Source organism: Cylas formicarius, unplaced genomic scaffold (genome assembly GCF_029955315.1).
Source record: "Cylas formicarius isolate icCylForm1 unplaced genomic scaffold, icCylForm1.1 PGA_scaffold_10__41_contigs__length_53128322, whole genome shotgun sequence".
NCBI lineage: Eukaryota > Metazoa > Arthropoda > Insecta > Coleoptera > Brentidae > Cylas > Cylas formicarius.
This window is the reverse complement of record NW_026844214.1, coordinates 8021994-8033998: the sequence shown is the minus strand read 5'-3', so window position 1 is coordinate 8033998 and position 12005 is coordinate 8021994.

Sequence of the window (12005 nt, the reverse complement as noted above, 5' to 3'; positions counted from 1 at the left end):
CCATGGACTCATTTCCAGAGCACGATAAGCGTGTGTCGGCACTTTCAAAATATGATAAGCAAACACCGCTCGGTGCGGCTTTTCGACCCAATAGCACGTTCACATATTTTTAATTGAAGATGTAACGGTACTTTGGTGAAATTAATTAGAAAGTTGCAAATTCATTTTTTTATAAATTTACCTATACATTTTAGTAGACAAACAAAGCAAAGCGGATAGAAACTTGTATGCTATTCAATGGCGGTACAAGATGGGCCAAATTCGACTTTTCTAAATGGTGACTTTCGAAAATATGCATTTTTCGCTATGTATTTCTATAAGGACGCTTCCAAAGCACTTTTTTACGTCATGGTAATATATTTTTAATCTAGTAGTCTAGTAGTAATCAGCAGAAAAATCGATTTTTTTATATCTATGCTTTTGAATTTCGAAGAGCTTCGTACAAACATATTTACACTTTTGCACTAAGTAAACTTGAACTACTTTAATATAGGGCAATTCCGCCAAGGTCCCTAGGAAAAGTACAGCTATTTCGATTATTATTAGTAAATTGCCTAAAAAATAGTAAACATTTTGTCCGTTATGTTCTTCGACATTCTAATCGCTCAAAAATTTTTAAACAAGGGGTTGTAGAGTCCGCGATATATTTAAATTATAATGGCTTCAATGCTCTGATTGAAAATGAGTATATTTTGTTGGAGCTGGTAATTAATAACAAAAATAGTTTGTTTTTAAAACATCAGCAAACAATGAATTAGATAATAACAAAGAAATAATATACTCTTCGAAGCCAAGGTCCTACGTTTAAACTAAAAGAACTTCGAACTTGCTTCTTTTTACCTAATTACAAAAAGTTGACACAGTTTACTTTTGATTGCAGACAGAGACCAATCTATGCGAAACATTGTGCAAGTGCGTAAAAATAACAACACTGAAACATTGTCTCTGAGACAATAAGACAGCTTTTTGTATACTTTTTTGAAATAGTATTTTAATAGAATGTGCTATGTTTTTTCTGATTTATATTTAAATCCAAAATTAAACACAATAATTAATATGGTTAACAAATATCATATTTTAAACCAAAATTTTGAAAAGTAAAAGAATTGTTTGGAAGTTCTATTTAAAAAAAAATGTTTTATTTCAATTTCAACAGTTTTTTCCGTCTAATTTGTCTGAAAATTTTACTCAGTTTAATAGCAGTTCATAAGATAACGCATGATGGTTTTAATTGTCATGCAGTAATGGCCGAATGAATGAATGAATTTATTCAGAAGCTGGCCTATTATTGTACAACTTATTTCGAGGCACATGGTTGTATGAACTTTTTTTCATTTTTCTAGATTATTTTGATTTCCTAGTTACTACAAATACCCATGAATAATGTGAGGTGCAATCAAATATCGTATCGCATCGCTCTGTACAAGTTTTTAATCACCTGATCCGCCTTTCTCTATTTGCCGATTGTAATCGAAATGCTACCACTAAAATCAATTCCACTACCGGAAATGGTTTTTGAGGAGTGATGAGGTCGCAAAAGCTGATGAAGTATAGGTGGTTGTGTAACGCGTTGCGAGAGATAACGGCATCCATTAAGCATTTAACATAAATGCAAATGCCACAGTTTGCTCGTGTAAAGATTATAAATAAATAGGTAATCTTTCGCTGTGCAACGCCACTCTAATAGAAAACACTCGGCAAAACGAGATTTTGGAATAGCGCAAATCATCACATTACTTTTTATTATAGGATTAGTTTTTCGCGTTAATCGCAATTCAGTAAGCAAGCGCTAATAAATGGTATCGATTGAGGGTATAGGTCTGCCGGAAATTTCATCTTATAGGTAGATTCTTAGCTGAATTACAATTTGAAAGCATTGAGCAATTTTGATTGATTTCACTAGATATGCTTCAGATAGTCATTTTTCTACTTTTTGAGCACCAATTAGAGATATTTATTAAATCATCTTGCAAAAGCAGCCATTCTAACGACGATAAATTCTATAAATTTTCATATCTTGAGCCGTTTAAAGATAATATTGATACTTTTTTGAATTGACAAAAACTGTTTAAACCCAACAAACGTGGCGCCAACATTAAACTCCGCGTAAAAAGTAACGAAACTTAAAGCTTATTTGGTCCAAATAACAATATTACTAATTATTTTTCATTATACGCACGACCAATAATTTAGTTTATACAACGTCTCTATTTATATTCTTCGATATTTGCGCGTTCCGGGATCACTGAATGAAGAAAAAAAATGATCAAGTTTGTACCTGATGAAGAGCGTTTAGTTCTGAGAATACCATCATCCAACTTGTCGAAGGCTCTCGCGAAACCAGTTATGCACTGAAAAAAAATTGTAAGGAAAAACACAACAATTGTAGAGTCATTCTCTACAAAAAGAAGAAGAAATAAGGACGGTAACAATGTATTTGATTTATTTCAACAAAAATGTGAAAATATAGTCTTAATATTTATATGACTTACGTTCGCAAATTGCGAAAAATTAAAGACAGATTATCTATAATATTATTAGTATTGATTTTAATGTGTATAAACTCTACTTACCATTGTGTAAAATAAAATATCCTAATTTGTGTACCCATATTCTCTATTTTGTATGGTTAATAATAATATATTTTTAGACGATTTTCTGTAATAAGCACAGCTTGTCTAATAATATAGAAAACTTTCTAACAAATTGTAGTAGTTCCGACAATTATGTTGTAAGATTTTTTACTTTTGTAGGAATAAATGGTGTGTCATTTTTCACTACAATATTGTAGAATTATAGTATATTATACAACAAGTGCGGTAAAGGGCATTTGACTCACGAGTTTATTTGACACGAGCGGAGCGAGTGTTTAATAAACGAGTGACTTAAAAAGTTTGCCGAACGTGTTGCACACTATACTTTTTCTACGACCGTTAGTTTTTGGGTACATTTTCGTAAAACAATACAAATACATTCACTGACATGACCGTCAGAATCGACAAACGTCAAAATTCAAAGCGTGGGAAATATCTCCGAAAACATCCGATTGCTCCCAAATCCGTGCGGTAAAATCCCGGAAATGTCCGAAGTGGCTCGGATTCGTGGGAAACGAAACTGACGTGGTAAAGTGACGCTTCCCGCACGCTAGATCGGTGTGTAATTAGGTATTTTACAGACGGGAGTAGAAAAAATGCATTAAAACCTAGTTTTCTTTTGCTTACAAATCTTAACAACATTGTAATGAGGAGGTCCGTTTTAATCAATACCACCATTGATACTTGCGGGCCTGTGAAATTACGAAGTCGATTAATTTACAAAAAATTTTTTTGTTTTATATTCAAAATTAACTCACGGGATTGCCAAATTCTCAATGGTTTGATATACAGGATAGTTTTTAAAAAATGTTTATATCTATTTTGTCGATATTTTCGAGACACAATTCAAATTGGGAAAGTGTATAATCCTTTGCTGCTCTGCAAAATAGCAGGACATACGGCAAAATATATTTAAGCATTTTTCACAGTCCACACTCAGAAATTTGGAAACCTTGTAGGTACATTTTAAATGGGTGCAAAAAATACAACTTCTTTTTTCCTTATTTGTACCGACTAAATAGATTTTACCTTTTCGCAAATGGAAATAGTGATATTACATAGAACGGTCAGTCACCTTTAAGATAATCTTAAAATAAAATGTAGGACTTGATAGATTTTAATGCAAATATGACTAAAACATTGCATTTTGAAATGTTCTATTTTTATTTTTTACTTATTATTACAAAAGTAAATTACTGTGGAGTTTTTGAGAGAATCACAGGTTAGACCAGCACGAAATATTTTTAACACGTTGACTGCCACAGTAATTTTCAGATTTCTTGCCAAAAATGAAATTTTGATTTTATTACATTATATTATTAAAAAGTCTAAATCTAGAGCATAGTTATAAAATAAAAAAAAGATGATCCGGAACCTGAAGATAACGCCGATGATTCTCAAGCAACAACATCAAATGCGAATGATAATTTGTGGACACATTTTACAGTACAAACGCTAATGGACTTATTTTTTTCGGGCGATTTTCTTGTATTACTGGTGGAACAAACTAATTTATATGCTGCGCAAGAAATTGAAAAACGCACAATAATAAAGAAAACCAACAGGTTATCAAATTGGCAAAACGTTAGTGTTGCTGAGATGAAAGTTTTTATTGGACTTCTGCTGCAAATGGGACCTTGCTCTTTGACAATATTATGCGGGAAAACTATGTACCAGATAAAAATATTTGTATTGATGAGTCTATGATGATGCTATGGCAGGGAAGATTGATTTTCCGCCAATACATAAAAAATAAGAAACACAAATGGGATCAAACTGTATGAACTTTGTGAGTCCGATGGTCTCGTTATGAAAATAAAGATTTATAGTGGAAAATCTGAGAAAACTGACAATAACGTAGGCCACACTACTGATGTTGTTTTACATTTATTTGAGGACTATCTCGATAAAGGATACACGGTTTTCGTGGATAATTTTTATAATTCTGTTACACTTACAAAACAGCTAAATACACCAAAAACGTATGTGTGTGGAACCCTACGAAATAACAGAAAAGGGAACCCTAGAGATTTGGTAAATCGTAAATTGAAAAAAGGGGAGTGTATTTGGCAGCGAAATGGTCCTGTTACTGTTTGCAAATGGAAAGACAAGCGAGATGTCCTTTGCATTTCAAACATGCATGTTGTTGAAATGATAGAAGTGCCCAATCGCAATGGAAAAATTTCTATGAAACCGAATATAATTCGAGATTACAACAATGGAATGTCTGGCATTGACCGATCAGATCAAATGCTTTCGTATTATCCATCTCTAAGAAAGACGATTAGATGGCCCAACCGCCTACCGAAAAAAAACAACGTCCAACGAAACCATGTCGCATATGTAACCAAGGAAAAAAACGCCGAGAAACGCGTTATTACTGTCCAGTATGTAGTGAAAAGCCAGCTCTGTGTATGGAAGATTGTTTCAAAAAGTTCCACAAACAGTAAATATTATTATACTTCTGTAATTTGACTTAATTCTTACACTTACATTTTTTATGTTCGTTTTCAAATAAATTGTCTTTTCATGCAAGCCAACATTGATTTTTTGTTCTTTCCCAAGAAGCCATCTATCGATATTAGTACTGATATATTACGAGTTTAATCGTAGCAACACAAGAATGGCAAGTGAATACAGTACGAGATAACTCGTAGTTGGCGTCCTTGAAAAGATCGCTACCTACGAGTTACCTCGTAGTCGGCAGTCAACGTGTTAAATATTGTTACAAAAGAAAAATTTATCAAAAAATAACAGAATGACCTTCTTTAGTCATTATTTTTAAGTTCATTTCTGATAATTAATGGCTCTAATTTGTTCCGTAAAAACTGTCTGCCTTCTCCGTAGCTAGCCTTTATCAATTTTCTCTCTTCCGTGGATTCAATTAAGGCCTTAACAGTCTAAAAATCGATTTAAGTATTTATTTTACTGAAATAAAAAAGCAGCTTAATCTACTTAGACGAAATCAACAAAATTTTTCTAAACAAACCTTTTAAAGATTGACAATAAAAAGTATTTTCCTCCAGTTATAATTTGTAGTTTGTGTAATAAGATTTCTTTTTGCTTGTAGGGCATTCCATATAGTGTCTCCGTTTGTAGTATATTATTGATCTTATGAGACTCAATAAATACTGTGTCGTTAACGCCTCTGGTTGATGTCGTTGGACTGCTACCGTTTTCTTCCAGTCCAAAATCCGCAAATATACATTCATATGTAATGCTAATGTCTGGTTTGATAACATCGCAAAAAAATAATACCAGTTTTTAAACTGTACGCAAAAACATTTCTTCAAATATTTATATAATATTAATAAATCAAATATTAAGTAGGTAAGCAGAAACAGGCGGATATTCACGGAAGCAACCTAACACTATTTAGAAATAATATAATTACATAACCCTTCCCACATTACTATGGTACCTGCGCAGCTGGTTTCAACAGACATACTTAACATTGAGTAAAATTTTTAGCACTAGTTTTTTTAAAGTTCGTTATAATTGGTTGCAAAAAGGCTAATTAAAAGGTCCAAAATGTCAAATTTTGACAAGTTTATACAATTCTTTGTATCCTAACCCATTGTCTGATCTAACGTATATGCGAGTCCGCTTAGACAAGCACATACGCCATAATTTTGCTTTACACTTAACCACGCTGTCTTGAAATTATTTTGAAGTTCTGTGAGTACCCATTTAACCAGAATCTCCTGCATCTCTTCCATTACCAACAAACAACACACAAGCCGCAGCAACCGTAGGACAATATTCACATGTGAATCACATAATGATGGCCGGGAAAGGGACTGTGTTGCCACTATTATATGCGGATAAATTATTAAAAGATTTTATTTTGTCTATTCAATAAACTGTTCTATATAATTAAGTGGATTTTAAAATAATAAGAGGAAACCACATATTACGACATACACATATTCTAAAAAATTATTTTAAACCAACTTTAACAAAAAAATTGCAAATTCAGGCAACCACGCCATAGAACCTAAAACGTTCTCCAATAAAATACTACAATTATGGGAATTACTCTTACGATATTCCTAACCAAAAATAATTATGAAACTGAATTCAATAATATTCATGAATGTAGTAAAATAGTAACAACAATTTTGATATTTACTGTAGGATTATCTTATATAGTACTTTTTTTAGCAATAGTAATAATACCAGAAAGCCATTATGAATGAATTTTACAAAGACTGTATATTAAATTACTAGTTTCCTGTTAAAAAATGTTACGTTAGTTGCAATATTATTCCTTATTTTATACCGTATACATACATAAGCATTTTTTAACTAATTTAAAATGTATCGTTTATCCCGAAAACGGAGCAGAAATGGATTGATGCAGAAAACGAGATAAAATGCGGACTCGAAATTAACTGAAAATTGCTACCACATTTTTCTAGAAAACAACGTGGTTGACCTCGCAGTTCAATAAACTCGCTTAATATATGACGCCGTAAATTTGGGCTTAACACCCGAAAACGATCTGATGAATACTGATCGAAACGTTGCAAGTAAAATTAAATAAAGGCAATGGAAGTCCAGCGTTAAATGGGTGTCGAACAAAACAAAAACGAAAAACTCTCTCGAGATACAACGCGGCGGAATTTAAAAAGAATTTTTGATTCGGAGGGCGATTGACTTCGTTTTTTAAAGTTTTCGAAATGTGTCTATTCGAAATCGAGTTTTATTTGAGGTTTTTGTAATTTTTTTTTATTAAGATCTCAGATTCTCTTATTCCCTATTCCCTCCTACTCAGAGCGGCTTGAATTTATGGCCGTACTACTTCTTGAGGGTTTAACAGAAAAATCTTTAGTTTGTGAAACGAAAAATGTGTAACAAAGGCATTGTAAGGGTTTTTTTTTGTCACCGAAAAGTGTTATACAATTCCTCGCGCATTATATATTTGGATTTGGAGAGTTTGTTCCCAAAAATCTCAAAAAAAAATCAGTCGTTGGCGATATGCTATAATTTGACGTGCAGTTAATTTAAGTAGTAAAAAATAATGCAGGATTATTTAACATTATCAGACATTCAAAGTCCATAGATTCTAAAGCAAATTGTAAACACATTTGAATAAAAATTGAACACATGTATGATCCGGTGACAACCGGATGAAAATGACATTTTAATTTAAAAAAATGTAACAAGTTTTCAATTTCACCGGTGTGTATACCAAACCAAACTAACTCCAGTGAAAAGTAAATACTATAACAATATGCAACATCCAGTAGCTAATAGTTTTTTGGCCCCTATTACGTGGTAGCTGCGATCAAACAGTGGATGTTAATAGTTACATTCTTTTGTCAACCAATCCGGAGTAGTCTTAAAATTAAAATAAATTTAGTGATAAATATTGTAGTATAAGGTTGCGTCAAAACAATTAGTTGCAATACATTTAAATTAAAGAATTCGGAGCGAGCGAAATTCCAAGACACAGAGATGGCACGTACTTACCCCTCGTCGTTGTAAAACAGGTGTTAATAGGTTTAAGGCAATCATATACATTTAAAACAAATTTTTATCATACCAACTTTTTAAATGTTTCATATGTTCTTCCGCTTTTATTTTCACCTCAGACCACTTTTCTCTACTAATGACTATGGCGGTGTCATCTGCAAACCAAACTATGTCTCCCTGTTCCTTGGATATTCAGCTAAATAATTGACTAATATAGATATTAAAAAGCACTGGGCCAAGCTCCATCCCCTGGGGGATTTTAATTTTTATTCTATTTGATATGTAAGATACGTTTATTAGCAGTACATCTTACTCCTAGTTTTTCAATTTTTATTAGCAAATTGTAGTGAGCCACTGTATCAAAGGCATTCCCCAATTCGAGCATATATTTTACACACATTACAATTATAGATTAGGAGTATTTATACCATCACTTGTGAGAGAGTGCACATATTCCTCACGCTTAGGGAAAACAAGGATAAATTCATTTACTACAGAACAGTGTTTTGAATATATACATTCTGTTTGCAAACACATGGTCTATTGTTTCCAAAATTAAAAATGACGAAGAATAGTATATTATGCAACAAGAGCGGTGAACGGCATTTGACTCTCGAGTTAATTTGACACGAGCGGACCGAGCGAACGTGTTGCACACTTTTTCTACGACCGTTGGTTTTTGGGTATATTTTCGCAAAGCAACACAAATACATTCAACGACCGTCAGAATTGACAAATGTCACAATTCAAGGCGTGGTAACTATCTCTGAAAACATCCGATTGCTCCCAAACCCGTGCGGTAAAGTCCCGGAAATGTTCGAAGTGGCTCAGATCCGTGGGAAACGAAATTGACTTGGTAAAGTGACGCTTCCCGCACGCTAGATCAGTGTGTAATTAGGCATTTTATACACACTCCGCTGCGCTCCGCTCGCCGTTTACCGCACTTAATATATTATTTTTGTGTAAAAAAAGGACTTGGTAATTGATTTAACCCAAAATTCAACTCAGTTTGAAAGTTATCACTCCGCTTGTTACAGTAACTGTTTAAAAAAAATACAATGGTTATTTCGATGCATTTGTTAAAAATCTTTAAGTATTTTTTTTTTCATTTACATCAGAAAATTTTTTCTTCACCATTCTTGCTTTCACGAAGTATCTCAGATCAGACGCCCGTAAAAATAGATAACATTTTAGAGAAGAGAAAGAAGATAATGACGATTCTTCTGACTTGGAAAATTATACAACTTCAGGCGATTCTGATCCTGAAAAATGTATTGCTGTTATTGGCATGATTGTACTATATTATCGATACTGTTCAATAAAGAATTTTTCATTTTTCTGCTAGATGTGGATTAATAGTTTTTTTTTTAAGAATGCATTATTCTTTTCTTCATTCTAAAGCGTATCTTTACTACTTTTATCTATGCCAAGCTTTTCAAAAGCTGATTTACTACAATTTATTAAAAAGTCATCTTATCTAATCCAATAGTCAATTAATTATATCCTAGCATTGTATCTCTTTCTACGACGAGAAGTAAGCGTTTCTTTGTCTTGGACTTCGCTTGCTCCGATTTTTTTAATTTAAATGTCTCACAACTAGCATGTATGCCCAAATTTTTTGAGGCAACCTTATACTACATTATTTGTAATTAAATTAGTTTTATTTTAAGACTAGTCCGGATTGGTGGACAAAAGAGTGCAATTATTAACATCAACTTACCTGTTTGACCGCAGCTACCAGGTAATAGGGAACAAAAAAATGTAAACCACTGTGACGTTGCATATTGTGTATAGTATATACTTTTCACTGAAGTTAGTTTCTTTTGGTAGAAATGAAGGTGAAATTTAAAAAAAATATATTCCTTTTAATTTTAATGAAAGTAATCTTCCATCCATCTAGGTTGCCATATTCAATATTTTCATGTGGTTGACACTACGATAAGATCGATCAGTTCAGATCCTCTACTACACGATGTTTGGCTAAATTTTAGTTGTAAAAAAACTAACAGTGTTATAAATCTATTAAAAACATCCGATTGCTCCCTACCTATTACTAAAGTAAGGAAATTCGGTATTTTAGAGTAGGGAGTAGCCAGGGCTTGATGATCAAATAACATGAAGGGGCATATCGTAATATAAGTTGTAAGTATTTTACGTGCGACGTCAATGTCTGTACAGAAAACTGCTTTTGTGTTCGATACTCGCTTCGACATTATTATTTTAGTAGTCTACCCGACCATGAAGGCAGCCTTATTCTAAAATTGGGTTAGCGAAAATATCACGATTTTATCTGACCTTATAGAATGCCCTTAAATTGAGTGTACCCTTTGCGTAAACTTAATTTATTGAGTTTTGTATGTTAAATTGCATTTAACCCCCCAGGGATATATGAATAATGATCCAAGAGAGTATAATCAAGAGAATGATTCATTCAATTCACCCTATCAAAACTAATAGCTGCAACAAAAACAACACGGTGCTGAGCTATAGGTACACTCGAGCATTCTGACTATTGAACGCGCCATTTGTTGAGACGGGAAATTTCCAAATTTTATTGAACGCCGAAGGTTAGCGGCGTAAACTTGGTTCGCTAGTAGTAATTAATTCCAAGCGCTTGTTTATTAAAGGAAAATATTTTTATGAGCACTAACTCAACATAGGGTTGTAGGCAACGGACGTATTGAGCAGCGCATTTGCAAAAACTTTTCTGAAAATATTGGAATTTTTGTGTTTTTCTTAAATATTATTCCCACACTAACCAATAAACTAACCGGAACTATAATGCAAAATAATTTTGAAAATATTGAAATAAATCAGCTAAAAACCTTCGTTCATAATTTGTTAATACGACAGCTATGTCAATTACTTTTGCTAATCTCTACTCAGTAATGTTTCGGATAAGAAATTTCTTTCATTTTCAAAAACAATCGAGTTTCGGCTCTTTGTTATTACATATATTTTATAATTCAAGCAAAAATATCATAATTTACGTTTAAAAAGTAGCCGATGATGTCATATATCAAAAAGAGCAATTTCAAATACTAAGCGACATATTTCCAAAATAAAACTCTTCTTGATTTACTGAATTTATTTCTCAGTGACTCTCATTGTAAATCGAATTAGGTGTAGTGGCAAATTTTAGTGATTAGGGTACTGGTGTTCTCAAAGGTGAGAAATGCAAATTCGGTATTAATTTAAACCTTGAAGCAACCGAGAAGAACTTTGTTACATTGCACAACTTATCAATGTACGAAGAAAAACTTGTTTTCTCTCAATGATTTTAATAAAGTTGTCTCAATGTGTCAACAAACTATTATTTAACCTATATAACATTATTTCGAAATGACAATTGAAAAATCTTCCCGTAACAATTTAAAGCTATTTGTCATTTGCATGTTATACTTAGATATTACCTTCCTCGCTCTTGTCCTTACCCTATTTGAGACATACCTAATACCTGATACCTAAGTAGTAAACGTTACCATAAATTATTGTTATTATATATCGAACATGAAAAGAAAATTTTAGGAACAATTTTTTTCGGTGGCTATATAAGCAATAATATTTAGTGTCATATCAACGTAATCACAAATACAGTTGCTAAGAATGGCAAGAAATATCGAAGGTAAATATGTCTCTCGTATTGATCACTCTTAATTTTAATCAGAATTACATAATAGCCGGTTTTCCTGCGCATTCGCCAAAATATACTATAGGCAATAATATTTTCATATAAAATAAGATTATTTGGAATTTGGTTATTTGGATAACCGCAACTAACTATTCGCCGATTTAAAACTGGTCATTATTCATTAATAGATCGCCTGCAGAGCAAATTTTCTCAATTTACGAAGACCCACTGTACGCCGTGTTTCTCCGTCTTGCAGATCTAATTTATATAAGCGTTATAATGTTACAAATTACCCTTTCACC